This window comes from Peromyscus leucopus, chromosome 8b (genome assembly GCF_004664715.2).
Source record: "Peromyscus leucopus breed LL Stock chromosome 8b, UCI_PerLeu_2.1, whole genome shotgun sequence".
Classification (NCBI taxonomy): Eukaryota; Metazoa; Chordata; class Mammalia; order Rodentia; family Cricetidae; genus Peromyscus; species Peromyscus leucopus.
Genome location: NC_051086.1, coordinates 70,477,249 through 70,494,110, shown reverse-complemented (window position 1 = coordinate 70,494,110; position 16,862 = coordinate 70,477,249).

The following is a 16,862-nucleotide window of genomic DNA, read 5'->3' as shown; positions in this document are numbered from 1 at the left end:
CTCGTCAATGCTTGGATTACAGACATCCCAGCCTATATGGCTTAAATGACTTTTTTTGGAGGCAGCAGTGAGGATTAAATCTACAGCCTATCACGTGCTAGGCAAGGACTCCACCACCGACCCAGAATGCCCGTTATTCTTTTTTAAAAAGCAAAACCCAGCTGGAGGGATGTCTCAGCTGTTAAGAGCACTTGTTGCTCTTGTGGAGGACCCAGGTTCCGTTCCCAGCACCCACATGATGGCTCACAACCATCGGCAACTCCAGCTAGCCAAATACTCATCTATACAAAATAAAATAAATAAATCTTAAAAAAAAATTAAACAAACAAAACCAACTTCTTACCCAGCCAGGGCTTTGCTAAATTGTACAGGTTGGCCTTGAACTTATGAACCTTTGACCTCAGACATCCAAGTGGCTGAGATTACAGGCCTTCACCACCAGGCCCAGCAAATCAGATCATTCATTTCCTTCAATGTCACAGCCTTGCCGTCACCCCAAACCATTTCCTTCCTGCATTGCTGCAGAATCGCCCCAACGTCTCCCCCGCTTCAGTCTGTTATTAAGGCAGCCGCCAAAGCAGTCCAGTCTGCTTGGTGGTTAGGAGCTCTTGCCTCCTCTTGCCGAGGACTTGGGTCCATTTCCCAGCATCCACACGGCAGCTCACAATCACCACTGAGTGAGTGAAGGCATCAGCCACTCATGTGCACACAGACATACATGCGGGCAAAACACCCCCCCCCACACACACACAAATAAACAAATCTAAAAAAAACCCAGTATTTTAAAAAATCCGGCCGGGCGTTGGTGGCGCATGCCTTTAATCCCAGCACTCGGGAGGCAGAGCCAGGCGGATCTCTGTGAGTTCGAGGCCAGCCTGGGCTACCAAGTGAGCTCCAGGAAAGGTGCAAAGCTACACAGAGAAACCCTGTCTCAAAAAAAAAAAAAATAAATAAATAAATAAAATAAAATAAAATAAAAATCCAGAAATCTGAGCAGTGGTGGCCTAAACTTTAATCCCAGCATTTGGAGGTAGAGGCAGGCAGATTTCTGAGTTAAAGGCAAGCCTGGTCTACAGAGTTCCAGGACAGCCAGGGCTACACAGAGAAACCCTGTCTCAATAATAATAATAATAATAATAATATCATCCAAAAGTGTAAATCCGGATTGGTGAGATGGCTCAGTGGGTAAGGCACTAGAACCATGCTAGAGTTTAATCCCCAGAATCCACCTGGCGGAAGTGACCGCTTGGGATAATGCTCTGACCTCCACATGAGTGCTACCTCACACACCTGCAAATACTCCTACAAACAAACAGTTAAAGTAAAACAAAAAAGAATGACCATGGGGCTGGAGAGAGGGCTCAGCAGCTAAGAACACTTGGTGCTCCTCTAGAGGACCAGGCTTAGTTCTGAGCACCTACATGGCGGCTCACCGACAAGCATCTGTAACTCCAGTGCCGCGGCATCCAGTGCCCTCTTCTGGCCGCTGTAGATATTGCATGCACTTGATGCACATGGAGGCAAACGCTTAAACACACAAAAATAAATCTTAAATCAACAAGAAAGAGCTAGGTGTGGCGGTACACAACCTCAGCACCTCAGCACTTTAGATGGAGTGGCTAGTGGTTCTCTGAGTTCAAGGCCAGCCTAGTCTTTTTTTTTTTCTTTTTTTCGGGACAGAGTTTCTCTGTGTAGCTTTGCACCTTTCCTGGAACTCACTTTGTAGCCCAGGCTGACCTCGAACGCACAGAAATCTGCCTGCCTCTGCCTCCCCAGTGCTGGGATTAAAGGTGTGCACCACCACCCCGGCCAGCCTGGTCTTTGTAGAGACCCTCAGAGAAAAGAAACAAAGGAAGAAGAAGGGAGTCATCTGGATGTGCCCATAATCCCAGCACTGGGAGACTAAGGCAGGAGTACTGTGAGTTCCAGACCAGTCTCACAAAAACAAAATGGAGAGAGCCACAAAAAAAAGAAAGAAAGAAAGAAAGAAAGGAAGGAAGGAAGGAAGGAAGGAAGGAAGGAAGGAAGAAATCAAAACCAAGCAATATCAACAAAGTCATACCTGTGTCTTCTCTAACCAAAACCCTCCAAGAGGCCGCTGATGACAACCTTTATCTCCAGCTGCAGGGGATCCAGGGCCTCCTTCTGGCCTATCCGGGTCCCTCGATACATATTTATTTTTTAGCTTTTTGAGACAGGGTCTGTCCATGTAGCCCTGGCTGTCCTGGAACTCACTTTGTAGACCAGGCCTGCCTCAAACTCATAGAGATCCACCTGCCTCTCCTCCTGGGTGCTGGAACTAAAGGCACACGCTGCCACCACCGTCTGGCATAAATAAAATTTTTAAATAAAATAACCCCTCCTTTGATTTCCTTTTTTCAACAGAAAGCCAAGGGCCTTCTGGGGTGGCGTCTTTTCCTTTCCCCCGGCCTCCACCGCTCTGCCCAATCTCTCACTCTTTCCACTACTCAGTGAGTTCTCACCACACCGGCTCCTCCATCCTTCTCCACACACTCTGTCCACACTTTGGACATCTCTTCCATGGGTAAAATGTCCTGGGAAGAACACGATCATCAGTCCCCTGCTTGAAAGTTATCTTGTGGAGCTGGAGAGATGGCTCAGTTGATACGTTGCTTGGGAGGCAAGTATGAGAAATGGGTCTAAACTCCAGCACTCAAATTAATTAGAAGGCCTTAGGAATGGTCCCCAGAACCCACATTTAAAAAAAAAAAAAAAAAGCTTTAGGGGTAGATAATGCTGCTCCCATAAGCAACAGGTTATTAAACAAACATTCCCGTTCCAGGTGTTTTTCATGGAGGCCCCAGAGGCCTAATACAGACTATTGCCTAGGGCCTCATATATGCTAGGCAGCTGCAGTCAACGTGGCCCACAAAGGTTTCCTAGTGAGATCTGAGCTTTCTTTACCCAGCAGAGCTGCATTAGAGAATTGTTTGACCATGTGCGTGGCTTCTAGGTAATTGAAGGGTCTACACATGACTGAGTTAGGGAGAGATCTTTTGCTCCACCCCTTGGCATTCCTATAAATAGCCCTTTAGAAGAGACAGAAGGGGATGGTGGATAAGGATCTAGGCCCTCCCGAGGCTATCCTGTGTTTCTGTTTCTCTTCCCTCTGTCCTTCTATCTAAATCTCTTATCCCTCACTCCTCAGGAGTACCCTGGGGTAAAAATTGGGAGTGGGTCTCCCAGCTGGCCTCTCACAATGGTCTCAGAACTATGTTCTCAGTTTTCTCTCTGTATCTTACAGAGAAAGCGTTCTCAAGGTAATGTTTTGCCTACAGCTTTGCATTTTTAGGAGTATCTTTCATCCGTGAAAGCAGCATAAGCTAATAAAAACCTAACCCTAATAATTAGATGAACGTTAAAACATTTTATGAGCTTGCAGTAAAAAGTGGCCAGGCTTTGCGTAGCCTGTGGCATCGAATATTGGTGTAGTCTTTCAGAAGAGCGATGTCTGGACTCTTGAGGAAAATAAGATGATAAAGGAGGACTGAAGGTGTAGCTTGGTCTGTGGGGTGCTCTCCTCACACGTACGAGATTCTGGGTACACACACATTAAATAAAACAAGAAAAATAAAAAGAGCCAAGGATGTGGTCCATGGTTCAGTACTTACTCAGCTTGGAGGAATCCCCCCTGGGTTTAACACTCAGAACTGCAACACACACACACACACACACACACACACACACACACACACACATGCACGCACGCACGCACGCACGCACGCACGCGCGCGCACACACGCACACAAAGACAACTCCGTGTGTTGGTTGGTTTGTGTCAAGCTGACACAAACTAGGGTCATTTGGGAAGAGGGAACAATAATGAAAATATATTGCATGAAAATGTGTTGGGTGATGGTGGTGGCGGCAGCGGCGGCTGTGGGGGAGCCCGCCTATAATTCCAGCACTCAGGAGGCAGACCCCTCCCTGTGAGTTTGAGACCAGTCTGGTACACAGTAAGTCTCAACCCAACCAGAGCTACATAGTGAGACCCTGTCTTACAAACAAGACAAAAGAAGCAAAACCTGTTTTTAAAATCCTAAATAAAGCTGGGTGGATCTCTGTGAGTTCCAGGCCAGCCTGGTCTACCGAGCGAGATCCAGGAGAAGCACCAAAACTACACAGAGAAACCCTGTCTCAAAAAAAAAAAAAAAAAATGGGGCCTGGAGAGATGGCTCAGTGGTTAAGAGAACTTGACTGCTCTTCCAGAGGTCCTGAGTTCAATTCCCAGCAACCACATGGTGGCTCACAGCCATCTGCAATGGGTGGGATCTGATCCCTTCTTCTGGTGTCTATGTAAAATACATTAATAAATAAATCTTTAAAACAATGTACCCCCCAGCTCCCCAAACCAGCATTTCTTTGTCCTCCCCCATCGTAGCCGCTTTCTTTGTTTAGCTATAATCTTTTCACAGTTCTTGGCCTCAGATTTTTAAACCTCAGCGATATTGATAGTCAGGGGATCTCTCGTTGTTCTAAACATGGCAGGAAGCTCTGCAGTGTCTCTGCCCTCTATTTCCTAGGTGACAGTAGTGGTGCTCCCAGAAGGTCTTTAGATTTTGACAAGTTTCCTGAGGACCTGGCTTCGGGAGGGGGGCGCTGGCTGGCGATACCCAAATGCCACCACCAGAGGTCTCCCTAGACCTCATAATGATTTGAACTAGTCACACTGGGCTGTGGGAACTACCAAATACTTTATCATTTGATGGCAAGTGACAAAAAGTTTAACTAAAGCATCTGATTAATTGCTGGTTCAAACAAATTTCAAATTGATGCACATATTCTAAAGAAGTACGACACTACTTTTTTCTATCTAAAAGTTATGCGTGTGTGTGTGTGTGTGTGTGTGTGTGTGTGTGTGTGTGTGTTGTAAACTGTGGAGAAAGCTGACTGACACAAGCTATAGCCTGATCTCTTGGGCAGGATGCCAGTTAAGAACAGAGAAAAAAATATGTAAAAATCTCAGGAAATAGGAAGAATAGGATTTAAAATGTACTTACTGGTGCCTTCACTATAACAAATGTTAATAAAACTGGGAAATTGGGGAGTGGGAGGATGGCACCTGCCTTTAACCCCAGCAGAGGTAGGTGGGTTTACTGTGTATGGAGTCTTTCTCTGTCCTGCCAGCTTCCAAATAACGATATGGAGACTTCTTATTAATTATGAAAGCTTGGACTTATCTTAGGCTTATTTCTAGCTAGCTTTATAGCTTAAATTAACCCATTTCTATGAATCTATGTTTTGTCTCATGGCCTTTTACCTCTCTTCCATCTTGCACCTCCTGTTTCCTCTCTGTGTCCTCTGGTGTCTCTCCCCCTTCTAAGTTGATCTCTTTTCTCTCTGCCTGGAAGTTCTGCCTAACCTCTTCCTGACTAGCTATTGGCCATTCAGCTCTTTATTAAAACAATCAGAAGACACCTTGGCAAAGACACATCTTCACGGGGTACAAAAAGGTTATCCCACAACATTTCTGGGAATTGGAGGTCAGCTTGGTCTACATACTGAGTTCCAGGCTAGCCAGGGCTACATAGTAAGACCTAGTTTCCAAATCAAAAACAAAACAAAACAAAAAACAAAAAACAAAGCTGGAAACAGATCCTCACTGGGCTCAAGACATTAATTTCCTCACTAGAGATTTCCTTACTGTGGATATTAGTCCATGTCACACTAACCTTACTGGGTTATTCTGAGGGTCAGATGAAAGTGCATGAGATGCCCTGCAACCCACAAAGGGCACCACTGCTTGGGGAATGCAGTTTGTTTTTGCAGCTCCTTGCCAATCTCCCTGTGAATTGTTACATGGAGTGTGTATGGAGGCAGATGGGGAAGGGTCAGACCGGAGATCCAAAAAGAGAGTCTTGCTGGCTCCCGATTCCTCTTCTGAACAGAAGGTCTTGGGTTAATGTAGAATATTATTTTAAGCTGTGTTAGTTTTGTTTATGTTGCATTTGTTTTTAACTCTGTGAAGCTGTGTTACTGTGCCTGTCTAAAACATGTGATGGTCTAATAAAGAGCTGAATGGCCAATAATAAGGCAGGAGAAAGGAAAGGTGGGGCTGGCAGGCAGAAAGGAGAAAACTGGGAGGAGAAAAGAAGTAGCCAGAGAAGGAGGAGACTCCAGGGGCCAGCCACCCAGCTACACAGCAAGCCACGGAGTAAGAGAATGGGAAAAGCCCAGAGGCAAAAGTAGGTTAATTTAAGGAAAGCTAGCAAGAAACAAGCCAAGGCCAGGCATTTATAATTAAGACTAAGCCTCCATGTGTGATTTACTTGGGAGCTGGGTGACAGGACCCCCAAAAGGACAAACAACAACAGGTTAAGCTGGGCTCATATCTCTAATCCCAGTGTCTTAGTGTTTCTATGTGAAGAGACATCATGACCACAAAACAACTCTTATAAAGGAAAACATCTAATAGGGGTTGGCTTACAGTTCAGAGGTTCAGTCCATCATCATCATGGTGTGATGTGGTGTGCAGGCAGACATGGTGCAGGAGAAGGAGCTGAGAGTTCTACATCTTGATCCTCAGGCAGCAGGAGGAGTCTGTGGGGCATGGCTTGAGCATGTATGAGACCTCAAAGCCCACCTCCACAGTGACTCACTTCCTCCAACAAGGCCACACCTTCTAATAGTGCTACTCCCTGGGGGTCAAGCATGCAAACACATGAGTCTATGTGGGCCGTTCCCATTCAAACCACCATACCCAGTATTTGGAAAGCCAAGTTAGAGGGAATTGCCTCAAGTGTGAGGCCTGCGTGAGCTGTATATAGTAGGTTCTAAGCCAGCATGAGTGTCTTAGGATTTCTATTGCTGCGATGAAACACCATGACCAAAGAGCAAATTGGGAGGAAAGGGTTGATTAGGTTTACTTCAGCATTGCTGTTCATCACTGAAGGAAGTCAGGACAAGAACTCAAAACAAGGCAGGACCCCGGAAGCAGGAGCTGATGCACAGGTCATGGAGGAGAGCTGCTTACTGGCTTGCTTCCCCTGGCTTGCTCAGCCCACCTTCTTATAAAACCCAGGACCAGCCTCCTAGGGATGGCACCACCCACCCTGGGCTGGGCCCTCCCCCATTGATCACTAAATGAGAAAATGCCTTACAGCCGATCTCACGGAGGCGTTTCCTCAGCTGAGGCTCCTTCCTCTGACGACTCTAGCTTGTGTCAAGTTGACATACACAACCGGCCAGTACACTGGGATATAGTGTGAGACCCTACATCAAAACAGCCACCAAACTGGGGACCGCTCAGTCCCTAAAGTGCTTATGGCACAGGCCCGAGGGCCCAAGCTGGAATCCCTAGCACAGTGTCAAGCTTCAGCACTGGGGGAGGGGATGCGGAGGGGGGAAGGGAGATTGCTGGAGCTCCTTAGCCAGCACGCCAACTGAATCAGTGAGCTCTGGGTTAGTGAGAGACCCTGTCTGAAAAAATAAAACAGAGAGGAAGACATCAAACATTGACCTCTGGCCTCTAAGTGCATGCACACATCCATGCACCTGTACCTAAATACACACACACAACAGCAAGTCGAGATCTTCAGGCTGGAGTATAGATAGCTTAGGGACAGTGTGAGTGTACACAAGGCCCTCGGTTTAATCTCCACACTGGCCAGGATTGAGGGAGAGAGAGAGAGGCGGGGGAAGCACTCTGTGGTATACTACTTGCCTAGCACATTGGAGACCCTAGGTCCAGTTCTCGATGTGAGGGTCTGGTAAAGGAGTTAAATGCAGAGAGGATCCCAAGTCCATAGCCTCAGCAGTGGCTGCACCTGTCACCTATGGAGCTTTCTTTGTTATTGTTGAAAACATTTCTATGTTGTATTTTAAGAATGGCAGGCAGGAGTCACACCATTACAACAGGGCCTACGTGGGAGGTTTATTGAGGAAAGGGGAGAAAGGGGGGCAGACACCGGTCCCTGGGGACTAGAGTGAAGGAAGAGAAAGAAAGATGGGATGTGGGCAAAGTGGCTGCAGTTGATGTATCCTGTCAGGACTCTAAGGGCGGGCCAGTACAGATGCCTAAATGCTAACAGTGTCTATCTATCTATCTATCTATCTATCTATCTATCTATCTATCTATCTATCTAATTAATTTAGTGTGTATAGATGTGTGCATGCAAGGACCATGGCCTACATGTGGAGGTCAGAGGACAACTTGTGGGAGGTGGGTGCTTTCCTTCTACCTTGTGGGTCATGGGGATCGAACTCGGGTTATTAGGCTTGACAGCAAGCACCCTGCCCCACTGAGCCATCTTGATGCCCCATCACTTGGGGAGCTTTTAAAGGCATCTATGCCTTGGCTCCATCTCAAACCAATTAAATCAGAATTGTTTTAGTATATTTCAAAACATCTCCAGGTGATTCTACTCTATAAGCAAGTCTGAACTCTGGTCCTAATTTATCTTAAGTCAGCTGGGCCAGGCTTGGTGATAAATGCCCGAAACTCCAGCACTCTATGAGTTTCGGGTCAGTGAGGCACATATAGAGTCTCTGTTTCAAAGAACAAACAATATTCCAGGTCTGCTGGCACACACCTTTAATCTGGAGGCAGAGGCAGACAGAACTCTGTGAGTTCGAGACCAGCCTGGACTACATGATACATTCTAGCTATCCAGAACTACATAGTGAGACCCTATCTCGATAAATATTAAATTAAAAAGTCAGCCCAATTTCATGTAGGAAGGCTGACCTTGAACTCACAGGGATTCACCTGCATGTGCCTTCAGAGTGTTGCGATTAAAGGCATGTGTTCCCATCCCTGGCCAATGTAGGTTGTCCTTTAACCCCAAGAAATTGCTGGAATTGGAATACTGCCATCAGCTGAGACTAAAATAGAAGTCTGGCTAGTCAAGTTGCTAGGCACCAGATGATATTGTCTTTTGACGAATGAAAGTGGATCCATTTCAGTGTTATTTGAAGAACTACCCACAAAGGATGGGTAGTTGGCTACAGAATTATTTACCACTCTATGCCCTGGTAGTGTTCCAGCATCTTGGAAGCTCCTCTGGCCTTTGTAAACTCAGCTCAGTATATCAGTTCACCTCGGCTGTCATATTCTTTAGTGAGCGTTTTTTAATCATCAATTAACATATATGTTAATGAATTAACACTGTTAAAAAAAATGCCATCGCTTACAAGTGGTAGCACACCTCTGCAGTTCCAGCAGTTGGGAGGTGGAGGCAGGAGGATCAGAATTTAAAGTTAGCCAGACATGGTGGTGCACACCTTTAATCCTGTAACTCTGTGAGTTCGAGAACAGCCTAGCATACTTAATGAGTTCCAGTACAGCCAGGCTACACAAAGAGACCTTGTCTCAAAAACAATAACAACAACAACAAAAATAACAACATAACCAACCAACAAAAACTTTAAGGTTGGAACTGGGGAGATGGCTTAGTATTTTCCACACAAGAGAGAAGACTGAAGTCCAGATCCCCAGCACCCATGTGACAGGTAGGCATGACTGCCGGTGTATATTCCCAGTGCTTGGGAGGCAGAAACAGGGGATCCCCAGAGCAAGGTGGATAGCTAGACAATCCAAATCAGTGAGCTGTGGGGTCAAGCGAAAGATCCTGTCTAAACATATAAGGCAGAGAGCGTTAGAAGACATCCAGTGTCTAACTCTGGCCTCCACGGGCATGTACACACACACACACACACACACACACACACACACACACACACACACAATAACACTTACATTCACACACACCCAGGACAAGAACAAAGTGCAAGGCCATGCTCACATACATAGTGAGTTTGAGTCCAGCCTGAGTTACAAGAAACCTTATCTTAAAAGACAAACCCAAGCCAGGTGGTGGTGGCACACACCTTTAATCCCAGCACTCGGGAGGCAGAGGCAGGTGGATCTCTGTGAGTTCAAGGCCAGCCCGGGCTACAAAGTGAATTCCAGTACAGGCTCCAAAGCTACACAGAGAAACCCTGTCTCAAAAAACCAAAGGGGGAAAAAAAAAGACAAACTCAGCAGACCAGGTGAGGTCACAAGCCTTTAATCCCAATTGGGAGGGAGAGGCAGGTAAATCACCGTGAATTCCAGGCCAGCTTGGTGTCTACTTAGGGAGTTCCAGGCCAGCCAGGGCTACTTTTAAGACTGTCTCAAACAAAACAAGACTAGAAACTTAGTGGTGGTGGTGGAGGTGGTGGTGCACGCCTTTTTAGCCTTTAATTCCAGCACTGAGGAGGCAGAGGCAGGCAGATCTCTGAGTTCGAGGCCAGCCTGGTCTACAGAGTGAGTTCCAGGACAGCCAGGGCTACACAGAGAAACCCTGTCTCAAAAACAAAAATTAAAAACCAGGACTAGAAAGATGGCCCGGTAGTTAAAATTGTGCATTGCTCTTGTAGAGGACCAGAGGAGATTAGTTCCCAGAACCAATATCAGGCTGCTACAGTGCAGGGCTGTTGATTCGGCTTAGTGAGTGTAGACCCTTGCCGCAAAACCTGATGTCCTGAGTTCCATCCCCGGGACCCACGTGGTGGAAGAGGAGAACTAACTCCCTAAAGTTGTCCTCTGACCTCCACATGGGTGCCCCGCTAAAATAAATATATGTATGGTAGGGAGTGATTTTTAAAACGTTATTACAGGACAAAGTAAAATGTGAAGTACCATATACAGAAAAGGAAACATGAGGTGTTTGTATCAACCTCTCCAGGGTGGAATTTGCATTTTCCCCTGACACGCCTCAGTGAAAATGGGGCTATACATCATAAATCGATCAACACGATGGATTCACTCAGAAAATATCACACTTGACAGCTTTGGATACAATAGGATTATGCAATTGTTCTTTTCTGAAAACGAAGCCCCAAGCACTAATTAGTTGCGTGTGGTCTCGAGTTTCCAGCTGCCATTTGCTGATGGGCTGAGAGTTTTGCAGATGTCTAGCTGTCTTCCATCCCATTTTGGTTCTATTTATTATGACTGAAGGGATCTTTACCTGAAGTTTGGGGAGCACCTAACGATGACACTGTCTACACAGGACCAGAGTGACGTCCAAGGGAGCTAGAGTGAGCACCGGCTTCTATTATTACAAGAAACATCTTAGAGCCAGGCAGTCCCAGGGCTTGGGAACCTGAGGAAAGAGGACCAGGCATTCAAAGTTATTCTCAGCTACATAGTCCAGCCTGGGCTACATGAGGTCCTGACTCACGAAAACAAGAAAGACAACGAGCAAACGACCTCATAAGGCAACCGTGCTGAAACAGCCGTTCTGGTTGAGGTGATCAGGACAAGTTAAGTTACCCTGCCCTGTGCGGCTTCCCCTGTGGGCTACCCAGGACTGAGGAAACTTTCAGGGAGTTGGAACTGTATTGAACTGGGGGCAGGACTCTGTGGTAGAGCATTTGTCTTACATGTTAGAGGCCCCAGGTTTGATTCCCAGCATTAATAAATAAATTAAGTAAATAAAAAATTACAAAGTGCCGTTTAAGACATTTGAAAACTCACTAACTAGCCAGGCGGTGGTGGTGCACACCTTTAATCCCAGCACTCGGAAGGCAGAGGCAAGCGGATATCTGTGAATTTGAGGCCAGCCTGGGCTACCAAGTGAGTTCTAGGAAAGGCACAAAGCTACACAGAGAAACCCTGTCTTGTCTCGAAAAAAACAAAAAACAAAAAACAAAAAAGAATGGATCAGGGGCTGGAGAGATGGCTCAGCAGTTAAGGGCACTGGCTGTTCTTCTAGAGGTCCTGAGTTCAATTCCCATGAACCACATGGTGGCTCCCAACCACCTGTAATGAGATCTGGTACCCTCACCTGGTGTGCAGGGGTACATGCAGACAGAATACTGTATACATAATAAATAAATCTTAAAAAAAAAAAAAAAAGAATGGATCAGATGCCTATCGGTGGTCGTGCCTGCTTTTAATCCCAGCACTCGGGAGGCAGAGGCAGGCAGATCTCTGAGTTCGAGGCCAGCTTGGTCTACAAAGTAAGCTCTAGGACAGCCAGGGCTACTCCAGGAAACTCTGTCTTGAAAACCCATAAGCAAACAAACAAACAAACAAAAGAATGAATCAGACACCACTCTGTATGTGAGGTGCTCTGGATGAATGGAAACAGCTATTTTATTAAAACAAGTTCATGCCCAGAAAGGTCCAAGGTACTTAGCAACAGTCTGCAAGGCACATCTTCAGCTACATTCATGCCTGAAAACAGTGACTTGGCCAGAGCTGAAAGCACTTATTGTACATAAAGAAACAAAGCACAGTTACAGTGTCTGTCCACACAGGAAGATGGCACCAGGCCCTCCTCTGTGATGTAATGCCACGGGACTTTACTGATGGGTGTGGGGGGGAGAGCATGCGGTCAGCCTGTGAAGGGCCCTTCCCCCTCCCGACAGGGGCAGAGCTGGAAGTTTTCCCAGGTGGGATGGCGGTGTGAGAGTGTGCAGCCTTTACCCTCCAGGAAGTTTCCATTGTGCTGTGAATTTTTTTTTTTTCTAATGCAGCCTGCCCCTTTTATTATAGAACATCCTGAAGTTTCAGGTTCAACGTGTTCATACTTGAAAGCAGGACTGTTATCCTCACATCAGCACACGGAGAACAGACCCCAGCCATTCCTGCCTGGTTCCCACTGGGTGCAACTCAGCCGGAACCTGTCAGGAGGAGCGACCAGGTGCCAGGTGCTGAAAATGCACTGTTGATCTGATAAGTTCTCGCCAGCGCCAGCGGGGCCTGGCAGAGGAGACAGATAGCTGATAATTCTTCCTAGGGAGTGTGGAGGGCTGGGTGATGTAATGGAGCTATGAATAAAGTGCTATTCAGGGCACTGGGGAGAGAAACATTAATTTCGTTAGGGAGAGTAAGGGAAGGTCCTTTAAAGAGACATTTGATCTGCTCTTTGGACTGAGTCACCAGGCAAATCGCTTTACTTTTCTTTTCCAGTACCGGAGATCAAACCCAGAGCCTTGAACATTCTAGGTGAGCACTGTACCACAAAGCTGTTCCTACTTATTTACTGGTAGTATCAATATTCTTGATTTGTTTTAAATATTCAAGATTCTTTCCAGGCTTGGTGGATAGATGTGCTGAGACAGATTTCAGGTGATTGGATCCTTTTTTTTTTGGAGCTGAGGACTGAACCCGGGGCCTTGCGACTGAGCTAAATCCCCAACCCCAATTGGGTCCTTTAAAAACACTGGCCACCCCCAGCCAGGGAAGCTGGGATATGGTGGTGATCCAGTAGCAACTGACATTACAAAGGAAGTTCTCTAGGTTTATAAACAGACTTTAGAGGGTAGGGGGTCTCTGAGCTTAAGGTGGATGGATTTCTGAGATCAGCAGGTCAGTGGAGACCACTAGATAGGATATAGGAAGCTGATCCTACTGTCCCAACCTACCTTGGGGCCGTTACATGTTAGGAACGTCAAAGCTTAGGAAAGGTATAGATGGGGAGTAATGTATGACTGATCTCCTGTACAGTAACAGACTGGCCTGAAGCTTACGCTGTAACCCAAGCTGGCCTTGAACTCACAGAGATGTTCCTACCTTGGCCTCCCAAGTGCTGGGATTACAGGTGTAAGCCACCATACTCTGCTTGTTTTAATTTTTTTTTAAATATGGAATTTTTTGTTTGTCTGAGATTGGTTTTTCTATACAGTCTTAGCTGTCCTGGAACTCATTATGCACTACAGGCTGGCCTTGAACTCAAAGAGATCTGTCTGTCTCAGATACTCCACTCCCACCCCTAAAGGTGGAATTAAAGACATGCACCACTACTCCAGGCTTATTTTGATTTTTGAGACAGGATCTCACTATCTAGACCAGGCCAGCCTTGAATGTGCAGCCACCTGAATGCCTCAGCCTTCTAGGTTGCTAGGATAGAAGGTGGGTGTCTTGTCCCAGATTCTTGACATTAAAGAATGAGTAAGGGAAGCTGGGTGTGGTGGTGTACACCTTTAATCCAGCACGCTGGAGGCAGAGGTAGGCAGATATCTAAATTCAAGGCCAGCCTGATTTACAGAGAGAGTTCTAGGACAGTCAGGGCTACATAGAGAACCATGTCTCTGCTGGGTGGTGGTGGCTCACGCCTTTAATCCCAACACTCGGGAGGCAGAGGCAGGCGGATCTCTGTGAGTTCGAGGCCAGCCTGGTCTACAGCGCGAGATCCAGGAAAGGCGCAAAGCTACACAGAGAAACCCTGTCTCGAAAAACCACACAAACACACACACACACACACACACACACAAAAAAAAAAAAAAAAAAAAAAAAAAAAGAGAGAGAGAGAGAGAGAGAACCATGTCTGGAAAAATAAAAAAGAAGACAGTAAGTGGTTGGGGTTATGACTCCATTAGCAGAGTGTTTGTCTAGCATACACTAAGCCCTAGGTTCCCCAGTGCCATATAAACCTGGGCATGATGACATTATCTGTCTAAATTGGGAGGTAGAGGCAGGAGGATCAGGAGTTCAAGGACAGCCTGGGCTACATGAGGTCCTGTCGAGGGAAGGAAGGAGGGAGGGAGGGAGGGAGGGACGGACGGACGGTGGGAAGAGGACAACACTGTCATGGAATTTATACTTTAGAGCTAGATGGGACAGAAAACAAACCAAATAAGAGAACAAGATGACTTCAGAGAATCTCTTGGTATAAAGCAAATAAGTTGGGTTATGGCAGTGCTTGAGGGTCAGGAGACGAGTAAGACTGAGTGGTCATGGAGAGCCCTCTTGAGGAAGCATTTGACCTGAGATCCAAATGTTAAGGAGGCAAAGTGTTCTGGGTAGAGGAACAAATATACTGATTTAACAGACTGCAGTTTGAATATATCTCAAAAAGAATTGTGACCTCGAGGGCGGTGGTGGCTCATGCCTTTAATCCCAGCACTGGGGAGGCAGAGGCAGGCGGAACTCTGTGAGTTCAAGGCCAGCCTGGTCTACAAAGTGAGTTCCAGGAAAGGCTCCAAAGCGACACAGGGAAACCCTGTCTCGAAACCCCCCCCCAAAAAAAAAAAAAAAGAAAAAAGAATTGTGACCTCTAGCGAACAGTTAAAGACTTTTTCTTTTCACTCATTCTCTAAACAATAGTCCGGCAATCGTTTACATATCGTTGGATGTGAACTAGATATATTTAAAGTACATGAGAGGATGTGCCCAGGGATGTGAGCATCTGCATCTACAGGGCTTGGAATCAACATGGAGGGGCGCTGGAGCCAATCTCCAATGGGTTTCAAGGAACGACCTCCTAAATGTCGTACAACAAGACCAGGCCTGGGGTACTGGAGAATGGGAAGGTGGCCAGTCTGACTTGATCAGTGTGAGGAGAGGACAGATCCTGGAGGGCCAGAGGGTTTGGCAAGCCTGGTGAGTGGGCCCTAGACTACCAGAAGGACTTTGTTTTGAAGAAGTACCATCTGGCTAAATAGAGAATGAATTAGAAGCAGAGAGAGGTACTGGGGGGCTGTAACTTCCTCAAAGCAAGAGGCTCAGATCATGGTGGCCTCAGTAAAGACAGACATGCTGAGAACAAATGTATTTTTGTTGTTGTTGTTTGGGTTTTTTTTTTTTTTTTTTTTGGGGGGGGGCTAGGGTTTCCCTGTGTAGCCCTGGGATTATTTCAAATGCTAGGCAAGGTCAAAAGGGGCCAGCTGTGGTCTCATGGCCTGTCATCCCAGCACTCAGAGGCAGAAGCATGAAGATCTTCGTGAGTTCCAGGCCAGCCTGGTCTACAGAGTGAGTTCCAGGACAGCCAGAGCTGTTATACAAAGAAACCCTGTCTCCAAAAACAAAAACAAAAACCAAACAAACAAAACCCCCCCACAATGTAACCCATTGCTTTATATGCTAATTTTGAGTTACTAAAAATAAAAAAGAGGGGTTGGGATGTGACTTACTTTGTAGAATTCTTGCCTAGTGTGCACCAAATCCTGGATTTGATGCCCAGCACTACATAAAACAAGGTATGGTGGGTAAATGCTTAGAATCCCAGCACTTTAAAGTAGGGGCAATCTTTGGCTACATAGGGAGTTCAAAGCCAGTCTGAGTTACAGATGGTCTCAACAACACAGGTGTGTTGAGAGCACACACACACACACACACACACACACACACACAGATACACAGACAGACACACACAGAGAGAACTTGGCAGTACACACCCATAATCCCAGCCTTTAGGAGGCTAAGGCAGAAGGATTGCTGTGGCAGTGAGGCCAGCCTGGGCTATAGATTTTGCCTTTGTCTTAAACAATAAAACAAAATGAGGGCAGATAAAAGTAGTCTTGAGGCTGGAACTATTGCTCCGAAGGTAAAGGGGCTTGTGCAAACCTAAGTATTAGGCTTTCTGCCCCCATAATAGGTTTCTCCACCAAGGCAGTAAGCCAGAAAAGCTGAATTGAAAAAGTATAAACAACAAGTTTATGTGAGCAAAGCAACTCCCCGGTGGGTTCTCCAGCCCCAGAGATGGAGGCCAGAGAAGCCACACGCCCGAACTAAAGCAGAGAGACTATATAGGTTGTAGATGAGGGGTGATGATGTGTCTGCCACAAGCTGGGTTTGTGCCCAAGTATGGTCAAAAGTTGAATGCTTTAGGCGGGGACTTTGGAGGTTAGTAACTGCAGGGGAGTCTGTAGTAGCCACTGAGAGTGTGGAACTGGGCTTTTTGGTGCCTTCCCTTTGTTTGGAGACTCTGAGGGGGTAGGGTTTAGAGAGAGAGAGAGAGAGAGAGAGAGAGAGAGAGAGAGAGAGAGAGAGAGAGAGAGAGAGAGAGAGAGAGAGAGAGAGGAGCTGGGGAGGAGAAAGTAGAGAGGACTGGGGCTTCCCTGATCATATAGGGGTGAGCTGGAGGTTCCAACTGAAGACTAAGGACCTGAGTTTGGCCCCTGGAGTTTAG